Source organism: Phacochoerus africanus, chromosome 10, assembly GCF_016906955.1.
Source record: "Phacochoerus africanus isolate WHEZ1 chromosome 10, ROS_Pafr_v1, whole genome shotgun sequence".
NCBI classification, from domain to species: domain Eukaryota; kingdom Metazoa; phylum Chordata; class Mammalia; order Artiodactyla; family Suidae; genus Phacochoerus; species Phacochoerus africanus.
Genome location: NC_062553.1, coordinates 54,646,394 through 54,671,313, shown reverse-complemented (window position 1 = coordinate 54,671,313; position 24,920 = coordinate 54,646,394). Strand labels below are relative to the sequence as shown.

Below are 24,920 nucleotides of genomic sequence, written 5' to 3'. Positions count from 1 at the left end.
TGATTGGACTAAATACAAGACTCAGCCATATGCTGCCTATTAGAGACTCATTTCACCTTTAAGGGTACATAGAGGAAGCAATGGAAAAAGATATTCCATGCAAATTGAAACCAAAGAGAGCAGGGGTAGCTAACTTTATATCCGACAAAATAGACTTTAAGTCAAAAAAGGTAACAAAAGGTAAATTGACAGCAGTACAATAATAGAGCACTTTGGTACCCCTGCTTTTGGATAGCTCATCTAGAAGAATGAAGGAAATACTGTAAATAAAATGTACCTCAGACCGAATAGAACTAACAGACATGCACAGATGTCCTACCCAACAGTAGCAGAACACACATTTCTTCTTCTTCATGGAACACTATCCAGGACTGATCATATGTTAGGTCACAAAACAAGCTTTAGCAGCCCCTAAGAAGACTGGTATCATACCAAGTGTCTTTTCCATACAGAGTTGTGAAAGTAGAAATCAATAACAGGAGGAAAACTGAGAAATTCACAGATTTGTGGAAAATAAATAACACATACCTGAACAGCCAGTCAGTCAAAGAAGAAATCAAGAGCAAAATAAAAAAATAGCTTCAGACAAAGCACAGCATACCAAAACTGCTTAAAGTAACAGTTTTTTGTTTTTATTTTTATTTTTTTGTCTTTTTAGGGCATCACCCGCAGCATATGGAAGGTCGCAGGGTAGGGGTTGAATCGGAGCTGCAGCTGCTGGCCTACACCACAGCCGAAGCATCACGGGATCCGAGCTGTGTCTGTGACTATGCCACAGCTCACAGCAGTGTCAGATCCATAACCCACTGAGCAGGGCCAGGGATCAAACCTATGCCCTCATGGATACTAGTCAGATTCGTTTCCACTGAGCCACAATGGGAACTCCAAGAGTAGTTTTAGGAGGGAACTTTATAGCAATAAAGGCCTAGATTAAGGGGGAAAAAAGATCGCAGTAAACCTAACTACACCTGGAGGAACTAGAAAAAGAACCAACATACTAAGTCCAAAGTTAGCAGAAGGAAAAAAATAAAGACTAGAGCAGAAATAAATGAAAGATTCCAGGGTAACAATATAAAAGATAAATGAAACTAATGGCTGTTTCTTTTTTCTTTCTGAAAGGGTAACACTAACAAATCTTTAGCTATACTAAGGAAAAAAGACCGTCAGAAATGAAAGAGGAGACATTACAGCTTACACAACAGAAATACAAAGTAAAATAAGAGACTGTTATGAATAATCATATGCCAGTGAATTAGTTAATTTAGAAGAAATGGATAAATTCCTAGAAACAGCCTACCAAGACCAAATCATGAAAAGATAAAAATTTGAACAGATCAGTAATGGATAAGGAGATTGAAACAGTTAGGAGATTGAAACAGTAGTCACGGCAACACTGAATACTTAACCCACTGATCAAGGTCAGGGATTGAATCTCCATCCTCATGGATACTAGTCAGGTTCGTTTCTGCTGAGCCATGGTCGGAACTCCTATAAATGTTTTTAAAAAATTGTGTTAGAAAAACGTAACATTAAGTTTACATCTTAATTATTTTTCAGTGTCTTGTTCAATAATGAAAAGTTGTGTAACAGACCTCTGGAACTTTTTCCTCTTGCAGACTCTTTACCCATTAAAATGCTAATCATCCCCCTCCTGACCTTTGGCAACCCACCTCTTTGCGTTCTATTTCTGTAATCTTGAAACAGATGCCTTATGTAAGTAGAGTCATATGGTATTTGTCCTTAAGCTTATTTTGTTTACCATAGTGTCCATGAGGTTCATCCATTTTGTAGCATGTGACAAGAGTTCTTATCTTTTTAAAGGCTGCAAAATATTTCATAGTTGTAGATCCCACATCATCTTGATCCATTCATTTGTAGATGGACATTTGGGTTGTTCGTTTTAGCTCTTCTGAGTAATGCTGCAGTGAATATGAGTGTACATACAGTTCTTCAAGATCCTGTCTTGAGTTTTTTTAAAATATATACTTGGAAGTATAATTGCTGTGTCATATGGTAATTCTGTTTTTAATGTTTTGAGGAATGTCCATACTGTTTCCATAATAGCTGCCCTGTTTTGCATTCCCACCAACAGTGAACAAGGTTCCAATTTCTCCATATCCTCACTAAACCTTGTTATTTAAGTGTCCATCCTAATGGGTTTGAGACAGTATTTCACTGTTGTTTTGACTTGCATTTCTCTTATGATTAGAGAGGTTGAACACCTTTTAATATGTCTGTTGACCATTTGATTATCTTCTTTGGAGAATTGTCTGTGTTTTTTACTCATTTTTTAGTTGGATTATTTTGTTGTTGTGTTGTTCTTTATATTATTTTGGTTATCAGCCCTTTATCAGATATATACTTTGCAAATATTTTCTTTCATTCTATTCGTTGCTTTTTCACCTTGTTGATTTTTTTTCCTTCGATGGTGCAGAAGCTTTTTAGTTTGATGTAGTTCCATTCGTTTATTTCTGCCTTTGTTGCCTGTGCTTTTGGTGTCATACATAGCCAAGAAGGCATTGCCAAATATGATGTCCTGAATTTTTCCTCTGTGTTTTTTTCTATGAGTTTTATAGTTTTATATGTTATGTTTAGCTCTGTAATCCATTTTGAGCTGATTTTTGCATATAGTATAAGATAAAAGTCCAACTTCATCTTTTACATGTGTATATCCAGTTTTTCCAGCACCTTTTGTTGAAGAGACTATCCTTTTCCCACTGTGTACTCTTGGTACTCTTGTCGAAAATTATTTGGCCACATATGCAATAATTTGTTTCTAGGCTCTCTGTTCTGTGCCATTCATATTGTATATCTGTCCTTATGCCAGTACAGCACTGTCTTGATTATTACAGCTGTGTGGTGTGTTTTAAAATCAATAAATGTGGAGTTCCTGTTGTGGTGCATCAGAAGCGAATCTGACTAGGAAGCATGAGGTTGCAGATTTGATCCCTGGCCTCGCTTAGTGGGTTAAGGATCTGGCCTTGCCGTGGGCTGTGGTGTAGGTTGCAGATGCAGCTCAGATCCTGTAATGCTGTGGTTGTGGCCGTGGTTTAAGCCGGCAGCTGTGGCTCTGATTGGACACCTAGCCTGGAAACCTCCATGTGCTGTGGGTGCAGCCCTAAGAAGCAAAAAAATAATAATAAAACAAAATCAGTAAGTGTGAATTCTTAAGTATTGTTCTTTTTCAAGTTTTTTTGGGCTATTTGGGGATTATTTTAGGAAACGAGATTCCATATGAATTGATATGAATCGTAATGAATATTTTTCTGTTTCTGCAAAAAACGTTATAATGGGCTTTTAATAGTGATTGCATCAAATCTATAGATCACTTTGGATAGTATGACCATTTTAACAATACTAAGTCTTCCAGTTTTTTCTTTCTTTTAGCTACATTTTGTAGTTTTCGGTGTACAAGTTTTTACCTCTTCAGTTAAGTTTATTCCTAAATTTTGGGGTTTTTTTTATGATGCTATTTTAAATGTTCACTTAATTTTCTTTTTGGATTGTTCATTGGTAGTGTTAGCAGCAATTTTTTTTTTTTTCTTTTTTTGGTCCACTCCAGGGGCATATGGAAGTTCCCAGGCTAGGGGGTCGAGTCAGAGCTACAGCTGCTGGCCTACACCACAGCCATGGCAACATGGGATCTGAGCCGCATCTGTGACCTACACCATAGCTCGTGCCAGCACTGGATCCTTAACCCACTAAGCGAGGCCAGGGGTCGAACCCACATCCTCACTAATACTAGTTGGGTTCATAACCCATTGAGCTATGTTAGGAACTCCCCGAGTCTTTTCTTTGTTGGGATCTGCTTTTTTTTCTTTTTTTTTCTCTCCCTGATTATTAACTTTAAATTGTTCTCTTGATTCTCTTAGAATAGATGAGGACTTGGCTGTACTTACGCTGTGCTTAATCTCTCTCCTCTCTTCATCCCAATGTCCAAAACTTATTATAATTAGTTCATTTATAAATGCCTTTGCAACTGTAAATAAAATGTTCCTTAGACACTGTATTTTAAATTCTTGCTATGTAGGATAGGATAGTAGGACCTTTATCTATTTCTCTATCTTGTCCTACTCCTTTACTTCCTGTTTCTACCTTTTCTTTAGGATTTGACCAGGCTGATGACATCGCATTTACCTCTGCTCTGTAATGAGATTTAATTCAAACTTTTCAGTAGGTTGATTCTAAGAGCTGAATATAATAAATTGTAGTAATCATTGAGATATTCTGTTTTTCATGGGTACAAACTTATAATAATGAAACTCAAAAAATCAGTAAAGTTGGTTATCAATACTCACAGTTTACAAATATTTTCACGGTCATGCCACAAGTATGCTTTATATTTTGATTAGTTTAATATTGTTCATTTTCCCTGCCACAGTCTGTAATTACCTTTTTCTCCTTGGTAAAAATGCTTCCTGCTTGAATCACAGTATCTGTTCATTGGACAGAATTCCTCGTTTTCCCAGAGATACCCTTTTAGAGTTCTCCTGCTTCCTGTTTTAGTCTTCATGGATTGAAGCTGCTGTATATCTGTCATCTCAAGATATTCCTTCACTGCATTTCTGGGTTAGATTTACTGTTTCTTAGATATCACATCTTCTCTATCATAGCATTCTCTTTCTTTTTGGTAGAATCTCTTCTAAATTAACTTTAGTATACCAGGTATTTAAGATGTAAATTCTTAACATGCCTGAACATGGCTTTTGCCTGGTTCATAATTGCTTGATAGTTTGAGTGTAGAAATTTAAATTTCCCTTAGAATTTAGGATTTTATTCTATTCAGTTTAGATCAGAATGTCTGATGCTAGTCTCTGTCTTGTTACTTCTTTAACGACCCTTTCCCTTTCTCTTTGGAAGCTTTAGTATCTTATTTTTGTCCTTGTAGTTCTTGAGTTTTATAGTTATGTATCTGGGCATGAGTTCTTGTCATTCTGTCGAAACTTCACAGTTGGTAGGCCCTTTCAGTGTGTCTCCCTTCAGGTATGGGAAATATTCTCTTATTATTTTGGGGGTAACATTTCTTGCTTTTCTATGTTCTCCCACTTTTGAATGCTCACCAACAGAGTGTTGGCCTTTCAGTTTGAGACTTAGGTCTTTTATCTCTTCTCACCTTTTTGCCTTTTTATTCTGTATTCTGACAGATTTCTTGAACTCTATGTTCTTACCTTCTGTGGATGTCTGTAAGCAGATTGTAAATATTGCAGTAGCTTTGCTTATTTTCTGTGGGTTTCATTTCAAGAGACAGCATTGTATTGTAGTTAAAAGCATAAACAGTGGAAACTAACTGTCAGTCTGTGTAGGTTATGATCCCAGCTCCACCACCTGAAAACCCTGTGACCTTGGGTAAGTTATATAACCTCTCTTTGCTCAGTTTCAGTTACAAAATGGGAATAATTACTTTGTGGACAAAGGAGTTTATATTTGTTAAGCATTTACAACAGTTCTTGATGTAATGAAGTCTGTATCATTGTTAAATATGAAGCATTCTGGTTTTGTTTTATTGAATGCAGTTTCTTTAGGAATGTCTTAAGGATAGCTTTTATTTTTATCCTTTTTTTCTGTATCCTGAATGATCTGTGATATTTTTAGAGTCAGTTGATCGACTTATTTTCTTGGTCTTTTTCTAGCTGTGGTGTTTCCTTGTATGAGAATTATTATTCTTGGCTCGTGTATATTGCTACAGGGTTATCTTGATTATTTTAGGCAGCTGTGCTGGGTTTTTTTCCTTGTTGGATAGGTGGATTTTTTTTTTTTTTCCGGTGACCATTTCTCTTTGAAGAGACTGGTTGGTAATTCTTTGTACATAGATGGAGCATCTTGTCTGCTGGCGAGTTTAGGGTTAGAGCAGAAGAGCAAGGACTCTATTGCTATTCTCATGAGCTTTCTCTTTTCTTTTCTTTTCTTTTCTGTCTTTTTGTCTTTTTAGGGCTGCACCCATATCGTATGGAGGTTCCCAGGCCAGGGGTCTAGTTGGAGCTGTAGCTGCTGGCCTATACCACAGCCACAGCAATGCCAGATCCGAGCCACGTCTGTGACCTACATCACAGCTCACAGCAACGCCTGATCCTCAACCAACTGAGCGAGGCCAGCTATTAAACCTGCAAGCTCATGGTTCCTAGTTGGATTTGTTTCCACTGCACCATGACGGGAACTCCCTATTCTCAGGAGCTTTCCAGTTGTCATTGACTGAGCCTTATGGACACTAACATCTGTCTGGTTTTTTCTCAGTGGTTTGCTAGATTTCTTTAGAAAAAAATATGGTATCGTTTGGGGCCGAGTGACACTGGGGCTGCTCAGCCAGAGAAGAGTACAGAGAAAGGGGACAGGTAAAGCTTTGTTCCTAGGTCACCTGTACTCAGCCTCTTTACCTGCTAGCTCTGAGCCTAGAGTGTCAAGAAGATTGACTCAGATCTCCAGTGGAGTCCCTTGATGAGTGAAGTTATAAAAGAAGCCTAAAAACACTATTTTTGTCAGTTGCTTTTAGTTTTCATTGAACACAGTTGGGAACAGAAAGTTTCATTTCTGCCCATAATGGCAAAGAGAAGAAAAATGACAGCAGAAGACATTGCACAAATCAGCAGATGAGTGCAGAGAGAACAGCGGCTGCATTCCAGGCTCTGGGCCAGCATTTTCCAGTAGAGATATAACATGAACCACAAACATAAGCCACATGTATGACTTAAAATGCACTTTAAAGAAGTAAAGCAAAAAGAAAATGGCGCAGTTGAGGAAAACAATAAATGCCTTTTGGGAATTCACATTCTCTGGGACAGACTTTGATGAATTGCTTCTGCCTCCCCTTTGACTCCGGTCGTATGAATTCTCTCCCTTCCCCTTCTCCTGGGTCACTCCAGACAGGCCAGGCTCCTTACGGCTCTGCAGAGCTTGGCAGCATACCACCTGGTGCTTGCTTTGTCTCTCTCTCTCTTTTTTTTTTTTTTGTCTTTTTAGCACTGTGCACCTATGGCATATGGAAGTTCCCGGAGTAGGAGTCGAATTGGAGCTGCAGCTGCTGACCTGCACCACAGCCACAGGAATGTCAGATCTAAGCCATGATTGCGACCTCCACCACAGCTCACTGCAACGCTGGATCCTTAACTCACTGAGTGAGGCCAGGGATTGAACCCGCAGTCTCATGGATGCTAGTTGGGTTCGTTTTCACTGCGCCATGAAGGGAACTCCTGGTTTGTCTCTTTACATGTCCTTCCCGTTCTCTTCTTCACATCCAGGCATTAAACCCTCCTTCGCCACAGTATCAGCTTGTCCATATGCCTCAGGCTGTCTTTTCAAGGTGAAATAGTGGCTTCCAAGCTATAATAAATGTATTTTTTGTTGTGATCCAGTGCACGCACGCACACTCACACACACACACACACACACTCATAAACACATACCTGAAATAACTGTTTTAGGAAATACTCCAGCCATTACTAGGTGTCTTATACTTTTAACTTTTTTTCTGTCTTGTTTCAATTAAAAAATGCAGATTACACCCTGTTATATTGCTGGGCCAAAATGTAGGAGCATTCATATTTTTGTTAGTATGTTGATACAGTGTTCTCCGTAAGTTGATACCAATTTATACTCCCACCATTATGAGAGTAATGTCAAAGCTGATATTACAAATGCTTTGAAAATTCTGCCTCTGGAATGTGTGACTCTTTGGTGTTCTCAGACTTGTTCAGTACCTGTCTTGCCTGGGGATGGGGTATCTTGGGCTTTAACTCCACTCCTTTTTCAGTATTAGTAGGTGAGGGAGAAAGAAGCCTTTGAGTTAGCTGAGCATTTTTTTAGGATTCCGTCCTGATTTATTTATATTTTGATTCCGTCTCTTTGAATAAAGCTTTTTTTTTTTTTTTTTTGTGGTTCTAGGTATTATTGCATGTACAGGTAACTTATTCCAGTCTACTAGTTAATGCCCTTGACCCACCCCCTCCATTTCTAGTATAATTGCCTTTTTTTTTTTTTTTTGGCTTTTTAGGGCTGCGCCCACAGCATATGGAGGCTCCCAGGCTAGGAGCTGAATCAGAGCTTCAGCTACTAGCCTACACCACAGCCCACAGCAATGCAGGATCCAAGCTGAGTCTCACAGCTCACGGCAACACCGGATCCTTAACCCACTGAGAGCGGCCAGGGATCGAACCTGCAGCCTTATGGTTCCTAGTTGGATTCGTTTCCACTGCGCCACGATGGGAACTCCCTAATTAATTGCCTTTTTATATTTTCTCTACATATTTTGAGAACCATATCACATAGTATTATAATTTTTGTCATCAAAAATAATATAGAAGAGTTAAGTTCTGTTGTATTTACCCATATTCTTTCCATTTTTCCCTCCTGATTTTCCAGTATTCCTCCTTTTATCATTTCCTTTTTTTTGAAGACTATGCTTTTTTGGGGCACATTCTCTTAGTTTTCCTTCAGTTGTCATGTTTTAGTTTCCCTCTCTTTCCTGAAGATATTTTGTCAGATATAGGATTCCAGATTGGCACTTCTTTCGGTACTTGAAAAATGTTTCTGAGCATTGAAAATAGGAATAGGAATAGAAATTTAGAATGTTTATTAACTGTGACCATGATGGTCTGTGTTAAAGAAAAAGCTTTTAAAAATTATAATGACTAGGAGTATAACATAAATGTATTACTGATTCATTATCATTAAACATTACTAAACACACATGCATCTCTTCAGAGGGGACTGCTCTTTTTGTGGAATTTATGTATCCATGGAGGAATATTAAGTGTGTCAGAATGAGACTGCTTTCAGTGGAAGTTAATGGTAAAAAGAGAAGATGGTCGGGTCATTAATAAGTGTGAGATTTACAGAACACTTGTTTATAATTTTGTTAAGGAATATACCATTTCTAATAGAATTTATAGTATATTCCTGCAAGAATATATAACCAAGAAAATAGGAAACGCTAACTTAACTTTGGCATATGTTACTTTGATTTGAAGAATGATGTGACACTGATTTGGCAGAAGTGAGCGCCCTTTTCAGCTCCTTGAAATCATGTATTGTTTTCAGGTCCCAGACACAAGACACAAGTGATTGATAGAATGTACTGATTTCTTTCATTTCTCTGATGATGATGAGAGCTAATACAAGATGCTTCCCAGATCTTGGCTTTGAAATCATTCTAGATAAATTATGTAGGGAGTCTGGCTGTAAGCTTTTTACCGGGATGAACTAACTTAGAGCTGTTTTTAATGTTTATTATCACTCTTTTCATTGGATTCTCTCTCAGAGGGAGCTTGTTAATCAGAAGCTTTTATTGTTCCCACTTCCCGAGTTTTAACAGTGTGTCTGGGCCAGAATGTCTCCTTTTTAACATCATGTACTGTTCTTAACAGAAGTGTGTGGGAGAGGCAGAAACTCGACCACCTCGAGGTGGTCCTCCCCCGAGGCCATATTTCCTATCCTTCATGTGGTATTCTGGGCGCTTTTTCATTCTTTGTGAGTGTGTTCCTCAGTGAAGCAGGCCTTTTTCAAAAATTAAGTTATACTTGGAGTTCCCATTGTGGCTCAGTGGTTAACGAACCCGACTAGGAATCATGAGGTTGCGGGTCCAATCCCTGGCCTTGCTCAGTGGGTTAAGGATCCGGCGTTGCTGTGAGCTGTGGTGTAGGTCACAGATGTGACTCTGGCATAGGCCGGCGGCTACAGCTCCAACTAGACCCCTAGCCTGGGAACCTCCATATGCCATGGGTGTGACCCTAGAAAAGGCAAAAGACAAAAAAAAAATTATACTTGACATACTCTATCAGTTTCAGGTGTACAACATAGTGATCAGTATTTTTATACGTTATGAAATAATCACCACAGTGAGGCCAAGTTATCTCTGTCGTTATACAGAGTCATTGCAGTATTAACTAACTGTATTCCTGTTACATCTTATTGACTGACTTTGCAGCTGGAAGTTTTATTCGTCTTAACTCCCTTCCCCTGTTTAATCCATCTGCGTCTGGCAACCACCAGTTTGTTTTCTCCATCTGAATCTGTTTAGTTTTTTGTTCATTTTTCTTGATTTTAGATTCCACTTTAGCTATGAGTGAAATCATTCATAGATATTAGTCTAACTCTGTCCAACTTCACTAAGCGTGATACCCTCAAGGTCCATCCACGTTGTCAAAGATGGCACGAGTTTATTCTTTTTCATGGCTGAGTCGTATTCCTGTGTGTGTGTGTGTGTGTGTGTGTGTGTGTTTGTGTACGTGCATGTGCACACCACATCTTAATCCAGTTATATAGTGATGGATACTTAGGTTGCTTCATCATCTTGGGTATTGTAAATAGTGCTGCAGTGAATATAGGGGTACATATATCTTTTTTTCAAATTAGTGGTTTTGTTTTCTTTGGATAAAATATGCAGAAGTGGAATTGCTCAATCACATGGTAGTGCTGTTCTTATTTTTTGGGAAACCTCTATTAATAGCTGCTCCAGTTTACATTCCCACCAACATGTTATAAGGGTTCCCTTTTCTAGGAGCAGTTTCTTATCCTTCCTCTTCCTTCTCCTTTACCATATGTATATTTTAAATTTACAGTTCACTCCCCTCAGGTTTAGATTTTCCTCTGTTACATCAGATTTCGTCTATATGGTTGTTGATTCTTCATTCAAAACACTTAGACTGGGTTACAAAAACGTAATTGCCACAGGGTACCAATCTTAACTGTATTTTAGTAAGTAATACTCCAGGAGGGCAGCAATTTGGTGTTTTTTCCTCTAATCATTGTATATGTATAACCTGTCATAGTAAGTGAATGAACCAGCATGGAACAGTTTCCAGCTCTCCCTAACAGAACTGCTAGTTAAAAAAGAGCCAACCAAATCAATGTTGTCAATCTTTTGTTTCGGTTAATTGATCATTAAAATGCCACTTTTATGATTGAAGGGTAATTAAAATGCTTTTAATATTGCAATAAGTATCGTTATAATTTCTGATAATTTTTAATTACAAAGAAAAATTAATGGTGGAGTTCCCATTGTGGCTCAGTAGGAACAAACCCAACTAATACCCATAAGGACATGGATTTGATCGCTGATCTTGCTCAGTGGATTAAGGATCTGGCGTTGCCATGAGCCGAGGTGTAGGTTTCGGACATGGCTCAGATCCCTCATTGCTGTGGCTATGGTGTAGGCCAGCAGCTACAGCTCCAAATTGACCCTTAGCCTGGGAACTTCCTTATACTGCGGTGAGGCCCTAAAAAACAAACAAACAAAAATTAATGGCTATGGTTGGAGTGTTTCATAAAAGCATACTGGAAACGTAGGGTAATAAGAGCCCTGTCTCACCAGGATGCTGTGAGGACTGAATTAGCTTCTGCTTACACAGCACTTAGGACTGGACTTGACACTAGGAAAATGCTCGGCAGCTCCCGGATAGGTTTCACTTCCACACATGCTGTGTCTTCCTGCCCCTTGGCCTTTGAACTCCAAGGCTGTTCTGATGAACCTCCTTCGCCCTCAGGAGGCCCTGCTGACCAGCTTTTGGTCAGCCGTTGACAGTGGTGCTGAAACTGATGCCCTGCTCCCTGTTCTGTGCGCAGGGGTCCTGATGTCGTCAGAGCAGGTCATCCAGTCCTAGGGAGGCTGGCTGGTGGCCCCAAGCAGTTCCCCAGGCTCTGCAGAGCCCCCTGAGAGCACCGCCGTGCCCAGGACTTGTGCAGCTTCCTTCCCAGGGCTCACCTCTGGACCCCGTGGCTAGAGGAATGGGAGGAACTCCCAAATGGTTGATGTCTTGTAGTCCAGTGGCGGGGCGGTGGGGTGGGTGTTAAAGGGCACTGCTGCCAGCCTTGTGTGACTCAAGGCTAAGTGCTTCTCTTCCTGCTTTCGTCTCCCAGTTTGACCTTCTCCTCCGTTTTCATACTCCGAGCAGCTGCTCTGGACTCGTTCTACTTGCGCACAGATGCCGTGTTCTCTCCTGGCCCTTTGAACGGGCTGCTCCTTTCAGTGAAGCAGCCTCTTCTCTCCCATCTCTGCCTGCTTTGGTCAGATTGCATACTTGCACTAAATACCTCTCTTGTAGGAGGCCTTTCCTGACCAGTTCCCACCATGCCGGTTTGGATCTTGGCATGCTCGCCCTTACACTGTCTTGATTCTTAATTAAAGCCTTGCCTCCTTTTGGAGTTGCCCTGCAGCCCGAGCCCCCAGAGGGTCAGGGGACTCTGACCTGCTCGTGGCTGCACCCCAAGACCTGGCACATAGAAAGCCCCAGCTAATGCTGGAAACGTGGATGGGGAAAAATATGGTAGACTCGTTATTTAGAATTTGGTGAACATTTCCACAGCTGCCCTTGTTTTACAGAATTTCTTTCTTTTTTTTCTGCTCCTGTAAAGCTGCTGAAACTTAGAAGCTGGTTTTGTCACAGAGTAAGATGTCTTTGGAGAATTCTGCATTCCTCTTAGATGAATCTTTTATAGCTTGGTGAGTTTCACTGCATACTTTAGTCTTCATTTTGAGCTCAGAATTACGGCATCTTTTTCTTCCTTTTTTCTTTTTTCTTTTCTTTCTTTTTGTTCTTTCTCTTTCTTTTTGGCATAATTTTTGGGTACAGTGTGAGGTTTGCAGTCTCTGGCAAGGACAATGTAGGATAATGTGTTATAAATATATTTAGGGCATGATCTGCTACCTTTCCTGATAGCTTTTATTTATCTTTAGGATTTTTATTTCTATGAGGAATGAAAAAGTATTTATTGGCAAGGTAATTAATATTAAGATGTATTTTCTTTTCAGCAATTCTTAAAATTTTTCCGTTACTGCCTAGAAGTAAGAATCAAATAAGGGTTTTTTTTTGAGATAAAGATGATGTGCAAATGACTGAAAAGTAGAGTAAGAATTATTTCCTGTCATATTTTAGGGTTAGAGATAAAGAATCAGGGAGTTCCAGTAGTGGCTCACTGGTTAATGAATCCGTCTAGGAACCTTGAGGTTGCAGCTTCAATCCCTGGCCCTGCTCAGTGGGTTGAGGATCCGGTGTTGCCATGAGCAGTGTGTAGTTTGCAGACACTGCTCAGATCTGGCGTTGCTGTGGAGTGGTGTAGGCCGGCAGCTGTAGCTCTGATTAGACCCTGGCCTGGGAACCTCCGTATGCCGTGGATGCAGCCCTAGAAAAGACAAAAAGACAAAAAAAAAAAAAAAGAATCAGCTGACTGAGGTAAAGAAGGGCCCACTGCAGCTCTGGCTTTTACAAGAGAGTCTCTCGCTCAGGGGTCTTCGTGGCACCAGATCTGGGCTGCTGCCTGTTTTTCTATGACTTGTGAACTAAGAACAATTTTTAATGGTTAGGGAGAAGAATCCTGAGGAAAATACTGTTTTATGACATGAGAAATTTATATGAAACACGCATTTTTGTGTCTATGAATAAAGCTTTATTGGAGGTCAGCCCCTCTTAGTTTTTACATATTGTGTGTGGCTGTTTTCAAGCTATGTTGGCAGTTAAGTAGTTGCATCAGAAACCTTAGGGGCCAGAGAGCCAGAGATATTTACTGTGTGACCTTTTGCAGAATAAGTGAGCTGACTTCAGCTCTTCGTGGTTGGAGAAGTATTTGTAGATTGAGCGCTGAGGTAGGAGATGAGTGGGAAGAAATTAGAGGAGCTGAGAACTGATAGCGACTCTCAGTGGCTGACTGAGAACCTTTACCTGTCCTGTAAAGTGTAATCCGTATTCTCGTTAGACTGACCCATGTTGCCATCTTAACATAGAAATAAGGCAAATAAACTGCTTTTCCTCTAAAATAAATGTATATAGGAATATATAGAAATAAAATTGTGTTGTACTCAGCTTTATTTTTTTTTAACCAGGTTTTAATGTTACTGTAATGTCTTAAGCACTTAAAAGATTGTATGTACCTTTTGTACAGTTTGTTTTTTCTATATATGGAGATTACCTGTTATTTTAACAGTGAAAGTACTAAGGCATTGTTTGGAAACGAGTTGGTAACTGACTCGAAACAAAGCTAGTAGGTGTGTTGGGCATGGGGCCTTTGAAAGTCAGTGGGAACATGGGAGGATATAAAGGAGCTCGTTTGTGGTATGACACAGGCAGAGTCAGTCCTATATAAGGCGATGAAAGACGATTTGATTTTATTATTATTTTCTTTTTTAGCCACCCCGTGGCACATGGAGTTCCTGGGCCCAAGACCAGATCCCAGCTGCAGCAGTGCTGGGTCCTTTAAGCCACTGTGCTGGGCTGGGATCAAAACTTCTGCATCCTGGCATTGCAGAAGTGCTACTGATGCTTTCACACCACAGTGGTAATAATGCCAGGCCCCGACTTTAGAATCTCCCTTTTTTGTTGCTCTAGAACATTTAATTGTTTTGTGATTTTGGACACATTTACCTCTCTGCATCCTAGTTGCTTCATTTTCAAAGTGGGGAAAAATAAAACTTTTCCTGTCTGAAAGTGGACGTCTTAGGTTTGCTAAATTATTTTTAAGTAGGTACCTCGTCTGATTTTTTAACTCTTGGATCCTCCTGTAGCTGTCATAGTTCTGGCACATAGTCAGTGTTTGTTGACTAAAAGAACAAGATCTGTCACACCTCCAGTAGCTACTGTATTTGTGTGTGATCACGATAATTCCACTTTCTCTAGAACTTTGCTTACTGGGATTGGGTGGTTTTTTTGTTTACTGTTGAAGAGAATTTTGATGAAAATAGTAATTTTCTTTGAATCCATTCCTTACGGATAGCTATCAAATCAGTGGCCAGATTTGTCTAAGTTGATTATATATTGTAATTTTTTGATATGTTAAGGGACAAGTTTTCAAAATCACCAATCTAAGAATTATCAGCTTCAAAGAAGTCTAGAGGCCTCCTCATTATAAAGCTTTAAAATGTATGTTACTAAAGTCATTCTTGGATAGGAAGATTTATATATTCTCCTCTAAGTCTTCTGAAACTTCTCCCAGCTCTTCTAGTAAGTTTTTTTTTTTTTGTCTTTTTTCGCCATTTCTTGGGCTGCTTCCGTGGCATATGGAGGTTCTCAGGCTAGGGGCTGTAGCCACCGACCTATGCCAGAGCCACTGCTGTAGCCACCAGCCTACGCCAGAGCCACAGCTGTAGCCACCAGCCTACGCCAGAGCCACAGCAACGCGGGATCTGAGCCGCATCTGCAACCTACACCACAGCTCATGGCAACCCCGGATCCTTAGCCCACTGAGCAAGGCCAGGGATCGAACCCTCAACCTCATGGTTCCTAGTCAGATTCGTTAACCACTGAGCCACAACGGGAACTCCAAGCCTCTTTTTTTTTTTTCAAATAAAACTTCCCTATATAGTTTGCCTAAAAAAAATTTTTTTTAAATATTATCTCACAGAATACCTTGTAAAGATAAGGTGGTTTAAAAGGTATTTAGCTGAGGAAAACTGTTCAAGATTAAAGGAGTTTAAGCATATATAATAGGTAAACTCAATAATACATGACTCTGAACTGGATCCTGGACTTGATGAATTGGATCCTGGACTTGAGTAGGAAGGGAGCCTTAAAGGACTTTTATTTGCTCTGTTAAAAAAAATTGGCAAAATAGACATTAAAATATTTTAATTGTTAAATCTCAAGTTAGTAATTAAGAGAATGTCTTTCTTCTTAGGAGGTACACATTGAAGTATTTTGAGGTAAAAGGCATGATATATGCAGCTTAAATAATTCAGAAGGAGTTCCCATTGTGGCTCAGTGGAAACGAATCTGACTACTATGCATGAGGATGCAGGTTCCATCCCTGGCCTGGCTAAGTGGGTTAAGGATCCGGCATTGCTGTGTGCTGTGGTGTAGGTCGCAGATGCAGCGCAAATCTGGCATTACTGTGTAGGCCAGTGGCTACAGTTCTGATTTGACCCCTAGCCTGGGAGCATTCGTACGTATGTCGTGGGTGCGGCCCTGAAAATAAAATAATAATGATAATGATAATTCAAAAAATATATTTGTATGTAAAGACAATGATGGAATGGTAAGTAGCAAAGTGCATAAAGTATGTGTATATATATATAAAGTAAAATTATGCCTACTAGTATAATTTAGACGCTTAAAAAAATCTTAGGTGTGTATTAAGTCTTCATAAGTTGGATATGATTTTTTTTGTCATCCTGTAGTATATTTTTTAAGTGAAAATGTAATTAGTCTATACATTTCTTTTTTTTTATTAGTCTATACATTTCTAACATAAAACTTTTTATAAGTTTAAAGAAAATTTCTCTAATGTTCATTTAAGCTTGTTTCGTTAAAAAATCTACTAAGTGTTCCCTTAGCTCTCTAATTATGCTTTGTTTTTAAAAGTAGATCTGTTTTTCTTAAGTATTTTGAAGGCAGTTCAAGAATAAGGATCTATTATCATGTTTTTCAAACTGATGTGATAGTTGTAGACACTTTTGAGCATTTACTTTGTGATAGGCATTGTATTCTAAGCACTTTACATTTAATAATTTATTCCACACCAACCTTATGCTGATGCCTCAGTTCTAACTAAAACTGAGCTTAGATGCTAAGCTTTAGAAGCTTCAAGTTTTCTTACCTCTTTTTTTCCACATACAAACTGCGAGAACTGGTGATCTGGAACTTAGTATAGAAAAATTGGTCATACTTACAGTAAATATTTCATCTAAGAATTATCTAGTTTGTGAATAGGAGATAGGTCTAACTTCGGGCTAGACTTTTGCCCTCATTATGTGGAAAGGATCAAGACTTCCCCAAGACTGTTCTTCAGTAATTGTCCAGAAAAAGGAAGTAAATAATGACTTTTAGTACTCAAATAAGAGGCAGACTGATGTAGAAACCTAGTTTTACTAGACTTTGTTTTAGCAAGTAAAATAACTGAAAAGTTAAAAATTTTTAAAAATCAAGGGACTGATATTGCTAACTTTAAAAATCTTTTATATTGAATTAAAACATGCGTATTATACACTACATAAATACTGAGTGTCATTTGGATGAAACTTTATGAAGTCAACACTCATTTAACTAATACCAAGATGAAGATATAGAACATTTTCATCAATCCAGGCGCCTCCTTCCTGCCCCCTGAAAATCATCACACACTCTTTGACTTGATTCACTATTCCTTAGGAGTGTCTGTTGTTGAACTTCTCATTTGTTTTTTTGATCAACCTCTTGTTTCTCTGAGTCATTCATGTTGACTATAGCAATAACCCACCACTTTTTCTTGCTTTGTGATACTCTATTATATGTATATACCAGAGTTTGTTTATCGGTTGTACTGTTGATGAGCATTTGGTTTATTATCAGTTTTTAACCATTATGAGCAACTCTTCTATGAACACTCTTGAGTGTGACTCCTTTGGCACATATGTATGCATTTCTGTTGGATAAATATCCAGTAGTGAGAATGCTGGGTAAGAATATCTGGCTGTTTAGCTTTTGTAGATGCTCCTAGTTTTCCACAGTGGTTGAATTAGTCACACGTCCACCAGAAGTGCACATAAGTTCTTACTGCTCTTCCTCCTCACCAACTTAATGTTAGTGAATCATTCACTTAATGTTAGTGGACGGTTAGTGTTTCAAATTAATAACTCTTCTCTGTATATATAGTGAACTTTTTTGTAGTTTTAATTTATAATTCCCCAATAACTTAAAAGGTCTAGCACACATATGTGCTATTCTGTAGCTATTGATCATTTGGATATCCTCTTTGAGAAATGGCTATTCACGTCATTTGCCCATTTTTCTATTGGATTGTCTGTCTTATGGATTTGTAGGAATTCTTTATTTCTAGCATAAGTTTTTTGTTGGATTAAGTATTGATATCTCTCCTCCACTTTTTTAATAATGTCTTAAGGTAACTTCTTAATTTTAATAAATATGTTTTATCAAACTATTACAGTTAGTGCTTTTGTGTTTTAAGGGTTTTTTTGTTTATCTCAAAGCCAAGAAGATAATCCTGCTATGTTTTCTTCTATAAACTTGATTGTTTTAACTTTTGCATTTAGATTTATGCATGGTATGTGGTAGGATTCATGGTTCCATTTTATTTTACACTTGGAAATCCATTTAGTCTAGCACTGTTTATTGAAAAGACTATTCTTTCTTACTATAATACAGTAGTGCATTTGTTGTAGTCCAGGTGACTTTATCTTTGAGTCTGTTTTTGAAATCTGTTCTAGTCCATTGATCTGTTTGTTGCTGTGCCAGTGCCATACTCTTTTAATTATTGTAGCTTTAAATTTTCTAAATTTTGTTCTTTAAAATTGCCATGGTTCTTCTTGGTTCTTATGAGTTTCAGTAAAAATTTTATAATCAACTTGTCAGTTTCCTAGACAAGTAAAAAAGAAAATTTCTTGCTTAATATTAAGTTTTATATTATTATTTCATATTATTATTGAGTTAATATTGAATCTGTAGATTAATTTGGCTATTAATTAAACATCTTTCCATATTGAGACTTTCAGCCACACACTATCTTCCTATATCTAGGTCTTTTAAAATTTGAAGGATAATGATACTGTAGGTCCTTATAGTTTACAGATTCATACTAGAGCATCTGTAGATGAAATGATAGAGTTTGGGGATTTGCTTCAAATAGTACAGAGAAGGATGGGAAGGGGAAGGTTAGATGAAACAGGATTGACCATGATTTGATAATTGTTGAAAATATGTGATGGATATATGAGTTAGTAATTATTCTTTTTGACTTTTGTGTATGTTTGAAATTTTCCATAAAAAGTTTAAAGAATATGTATAATGACTGAAGCACAAATTGAAGATTGAAGCACAAATCTATAACAATTCAAAAGTTTATAGTAATATTGAAAAAAAAACCCTCACAGGCACCAGTTCATTACTCTGAAAATCATTGGTAAATGAAAGAATCAACCACTGTCGTCTTTTTCTGCACCGATTTTATTTCAGGATAACAGTTAAGGGGAACAGTTTATTGTTATAGAAGAATCACAGCTAATAAGAAAGGCTGGGAGAATAAGATTAGAAACTCAGCAAAGTGCAGTTTCTAATAGAATTAGGGATCTAGATAATGACCAATGACTGCTTAGAGCCATTAGGTGAAAGTCTGTTGGGAAATGGATATAATACAATGGACAGGACAAAATGGAGTAAGCCTCTCTCTGATTGATGAGCACTAAAATTTCTCAATAGAATACCAAAAACAGCTATCTAAAGACTGAAAATTAATAATAGCAGGCGAATTAAGAAGGGAAGCTATAACTTGATGACTAGCCTGTGTAATGATGGATAATACCTTTTCTTTCCCAAGACGCACTTTGATCAGATGGTGGGCTAGCTTAGGGGACTGCAGAGTGGGTGTAGCACTTTGCAGAAACCCCCAGAGAAATCCCTATTTTTAGCCAGAGGGCAAGGAAAAGGAGTCTCCCTTTCCCTTCTTCTCTCCTGAGCCTGCCCTTAGACCATCTCCACCTCTAAAGTTGCTCTGCCATGGTGGGACAAGCTCTTAAAACTCTGAGAAAACCATTTTTGTAAGGCAGAGGATCTGGGGAGAAGCCCCCTAGAAACTGGAGCATGCTGTTCCAGGGGCTCAGAGGGAAAAGAGGACACCCACAGAGGGGTCAGTCATGGGATAGACCCAGAGAAACACAGTGAAGACAAAGAACTGACCTATGGTACAAACCACCGTTCACATCCTAGACACTTGCCCCTGAGTGATGCTTGCAGAGGATTAACCCACATAAAAAGTGAAGACTTTGAAAATGGAGCTGACAGTGGAACTGCCACCCTTAGAAGGTAGTAAATAACCTGTGGTATAAAACGTAAGCAAAAAAGTCAGATTCTCCAGAAGATGTTAATAGAATCTAGAGTTTCGTAACTTAATATTCAGAATGACTACGATATAATCCAAAATTACTAGACATACAAAGAAACAAAATCTGACTCTTTTTTTAGGGGAAAAGACAATAAATAGATGCCAATCCTGATATGATCTAGATGGGGGAATTATCAAAAAAAGACGTTATAGGAGTTCTATGATACAGTGGGTTAAGGAACCAGTGGTTTTGTTTTGATCCTGGACCCGGGAACTTTCACAGGTCTTAGGTGTGGCCAAAAGCAAAAAAAAAGAAAAGACAAGACTTTAAAAGCAACTGTTGTATCCGTGGTCCACAAGGCAAAGGTGAACATTTTTGAAATGAATAGAAAGATAACTAAAGACTCCACACAAAAACTATAAGTATTTGTAAACAGATTCAGCAAGGTAGCAGAATACATGATTATACTGTACAGAAATTGATTGCATTTCTTTACACTAACAATGAAGTGTCAGAACAGGAATGTAAACAATCCCTTTTAAAATCGGATCAAGAAAAAATAAAATACTTAGAAATAAACCTCACCAAGGAAGTGAAAGACTTATATGGTGGGAACTACAAAACGTTAAGGAAATTAAAGATGACTCAAAGAAATGGAAAGATACCCCATGCTCTTGGATTGGAAGAATTAATAATGTTAAAATGGCCATACTACCTGAAGGAATCTACAGACTTAATGTGATCTGTATCAAATTACCCATGGCATTTTTCACAGAACTACAACAAATAATTATAAAATTTCTACTGAACCATAAAAGACTCAGAATTGCCAGAGCAATCCTGAGGAAAGAGAGCAAAGGAGGTATAATCCGCCCATACTTCAGACTATACTACAAAGCTACAGTAATCAAAACAGCACAGTATCAGCCCAAGAGCAGACATACGGAACAGAATAGAGAGCCCAGGAATAAACCCACACGCCTATGGACAATTAATGTTCGACAAAGGAGGCAAGAATATACAATGAGGAAGACAGTCTCTTAAACAAGTGGTGTTGGAAAAGTTCAACAGCTGCATGTCAATCCATGAAGTTAGAACACATCTTCACACTGTACACAGAAATAAAGTCAAAGGCTTAAACACTTAAATGTAAGACAGGACACCATAAAACTCCTAGAAGAGAACATAGGCAGAACATTCTCTTTCATACATCATACCAACATTTTGTTTTCTTTTTTTTTTGTCTTTTTGCCTTTTTCTAGTGCCGCTTCCCATGGCACATGGCGGTTCCCATGCTAGGGGTCTAATCGGAGCTGTAGCCACTGGCCTACGCCACAGCAACACGGGATCCGAGCTGTGTCTGCGACCTACGTCATGGCTCACAGCAACACCGGATCCTTAACCCACTGAGCAAGGCCAGGAATTGAACCTGAAACTTCATGGTTTCTAGTCGGGTTCGTTAACCACTGCACCATGATGGGGACTCCTGTTGTTTTCTTTTTAAGGCCGCACCTGTATCACAGAGAGGTTCCGAGGCTAGGGGTCCATTTGTTTTATTTTGTTTGTTTGTTTTTTATTCAATGAATTTATCACATCTGTAGTTGTATAATAATCATCACAATCCAATTTCATAGGATTTCTATCCCACAACACAAGCCCATCCCCCCACCCCCCAAACTGTCTCCTCCGGAGACCATAAGTTTTTCAATGTCTGTGAGTCAGCATCTGTTCTGCAAAGAAGTTCAGTCTGTCCTTTTTTCAGATTCCACATGTCAGTGAAAGCATTTGATGTTGGTATCTCATTGTCTGACTAGCTTCACTTAGCATGATAATTTCTAGGTCCATCCATGTTGCCAAAAATGCTGGTATTTCGTTCATTTTAGTGGCTGAGTAATATTCCATTGTGTATATGTACTACATCTTCTTGATCTACTTCTCTGTCAATGGACATTTAGGTTGTTTCCATGTCTTGGCTATTGCAAAGAGTGCTGCAATGAACATGGGAGTACATGTGTCCTTGCGAGTCATGGTTTTCTTTGGATAGATGCCCAGGAGTGGGATTGCTGGATCAAATGGTAGTTCTATATTTAGTTTTCTGAGGAATCTCCATACTGCTTTCCACAGTGGTTGCACCAATTTACAATTCCACCAACAGTGTACTAGGGTTCCTTTTTCTCCACACAGGGGTCCATTTGGAGCTGCAGATGCAGGCCTATGCCATAGCCGTGGCAACACCAGATCCAAGCCATATCTGCGACCTTTGCCACAGTTTGCAGCAATGCTAGATCCTTAACCCACTGAGCAAGGCTAGGGATTGAACCCATTATCCTCATGGATACTTTGTCGGGTTCTTAACTGCTGAGCCACAGTGGAAACTCCTTAGTATTTTCTTAGGTCAGTCTCCCAAGGTGATAGAAATAAAAGCCAAAATAAACAAATGAGACTTAATCAAACTTGTAAGAATTGCATAGTAAAAGAAACCATAAGCAAAATGCAAAGACAACCTGCAGACTTGGGGAAAATATTTGCAAATGATGCAATTGACAAAGGCTTAATTTCCAAAAATATGTATAGACAGCTGATACAATTTAATGACAACAAACAACTCAATCGAAATATGGGCAGAAGACCTAAATAAATACTTCCCCAAAAAAGACATAGGCGGCCAGTAGGTGCATGAAAAGATGTTGAACATCACTGTTAGCAAAATGCAAATTAAAACTGCAATGAGGTACCACCTCACTAGTCAGGATGGCCGTGATTAAAAAGTCTAAAAATAAGAAATGCTAGAGAGGGTGTGGAGAAAAGGGAAGCCTCTTAACACAGTTGGTGGGGATGTAAATTGGTGCAGACACTATGGGAAACAGTATGGAGATGCCTCAAAAAAACTAAAAATAGAATTACCATAGGGAGTTCCCATAGTGGCTCAGTGGTTAATGAATCCGACTAGGAACCATGAAGTTGCGGGTTTGGTCCCTGCCCTTGCTCAATGGGTTCAGGATGCTGCATTGCTGTGAGCTATGGTGTAGGTTGCAGAGGCGGCTCGGATCCCACATTGCTGTGGCTCTGGCGTAGGCCAGTGGCTACAGCTCCGATTCAACCCCTAGCCTGGGAACTTCCATAGGCTGCAGGAGCAGCCCAAGAAATGGCAAAAAGACCAAAAAAAAAAAAAAAAAAAGAACCATATGATCCAGCAATCCACTGCTAGGCATCTACCCAAACAAAACTATTAATTCAGAAAGATACCTACACCCCGGTGTTCACTGCAGCACTGTTTCCATTAGCCAAGACATGGAAACAACCTAAATGTCCATCGACAGACAAATGGATAAGATGTGTGTGTATGTTAATGGAATGTTAGCCATCAAAAAGAATGAAATAATGCCATCTGCAGCAACATAAATGAACCTAGAGATTATCATACTGAAGAAAGTCAGCAAGAGAAAGACAAATACCATATGATATCATTATATCTGGAATCTAAAATATAGTACAATCTACACAATAAAAACAGACTCACAGACATAGAGAGCTGGCTCTAGCCCGTTATTTTCATACTACTACTTAAATTTCTCAACAAGTCTTTGTAGATTTATAGCACTAATGAAATTCTGTACTGCTTTTAGGTTGATATCATTCAGTCTGTCTTTTTCTTGAGATCCATCACAGAAGTTTGCATATACTTGCCTTTTGAAAATAAAACATTCTACAAAGGCTGAACATCTGTTTGATACTTGTAAATTATGCCATTTTTGTATATGGTATAGCCCATTAAATGTCCAGAAAGAAAAGTATGCTCTCGTATTCACTTGGACATTAAACAAACTTTTACCATTCAGAAAAACACAGATAAAGCCTGCTGCATATAGCAGTAAAATTGGACTTTCAGTTGAATTCATGCAGCTGGAATAATTATCCACATTATTGCTCAGTTCCTTTGAAGAAACATAAAAGGAAAAGATAGTTCAGAAATAACAAATTTATGGGCATGGTGATATAATCTTTCATCTGTTGGTAAATTAAAGTATTTACTATTAATCCACAAAAGATACTTTGTCTTCACCAAAGAGATTTCTATGGTCATGGTATGTGGTAAGCCATACCATGAGAGATGTCCTCTGAGATGTCTTCAGAGATGTCCATGTCTGAAGTTTGCAGAAACTGTGACTCTGTTAGGTTAAAGGGCAAAGAATGAAGGTTGCTGCTCAGCCGACCTTATAATTGGGTGATTATCTTGGATTGTTCACTAGGGTCTCTAAGGCAAGAGGGAAGGAAGCAGGCGAGATGGTAGCCTGGAAAGGCTTGGCCTGATGCTGGCCAGTCTTAGAGGCTGAGGGGAGCCCTGAGTCAAGGAGTGCAGGAGCCTCTTCAGGCTTGTGAAGGCAGAGAAACAGGATTTCTGATCAAGTTTCCTGAAGGAGATGGTAGCCCTGCTGACACCTGGAGTTTAGCCCAGCGAGACCTATGCTGCATTCTGACTTACAGAGCTGGGAGATCATAGGGTTTGGGGTAATTTGTTAAGCAGCCATAGGAAACCAATACACAGGACCTCTGTTTAGTTTTTCACTAACATGGCTTTACATATTCATGAATTGAATCCCAAGGTGAATGATTTCCTGTGAAGATCTGTCCTGGTTTAGTACGCTAAGAAGTCAGGTGTGTGGGTGAAAGGCTGATGGGCAGACCTTTATTTTCTCCTTGGTAGGAATGGGGGCACGTTTAGTGTGGCCAAAGAATAGGGAGTAGGTGTGCAATGAGGCTGGAGAGACAGAACAAAGCTAGAGAGGAAAGTTAGGGTCTTAGAATGTGGCAGAGCTCCACTTGCTCTTTAATATTTGTATAATTTGCATCTCTATTAGTAAATGCTGTAGGTTGGAATTAGAAGTTTTTATTTTCAACTTAACTTTATATTAGAGTTGTATGCAGCTATTGCCTTTTGCCAAAGAATGGCTCATGGAATGGCTTATCTATCTACATGTTAAACATACAAAAGAATCAGTGGCAAAAAGGAAGGCTAAAGTTTAGACAAAGCTGAAAAAGAATTAAGCATTTCTGATAAAGGATGATAAGCAACCTGACCAACAAATGCTGTCACTGTCTTTGATGTCCCCTGAGCATTCGATGAACTCACCTTGCTCCTTTGTGCCTTTTATGGGATGAGAAATTTTGAGGGCCCCAAAAAGATTAGGAG

The 24,920-nt window shown here is 38.8% G+C and overlaps 1 protein-coding gene across 8 annotated transcripts in view; it reads left to right on the top strand.

The window, feature by feature from the left end:
• CLOCK (clock circadian regulator) overlaps positions 1-24,920 on the top strand; it is a 121,875-nt gene that overhangs the window by 19,618 nt on the left and 77,337 nt on the right. The window contains exon 1 of one of the 8 annotated variants that reach the window (XM_047798754.1): positions 12,353-12,430. The exons of the other annotated variants lie outside the window; for them this stretch is intronic. The gene's annotated coding sequence lies outside the window, so the exon portion shown is untranslated. Of the gene's footprint in view, positions 1-12,352; positions 12,431-24,920 lie in introns of those variants that run through there. 8 annotated transcript variants of the gene reach the window in all.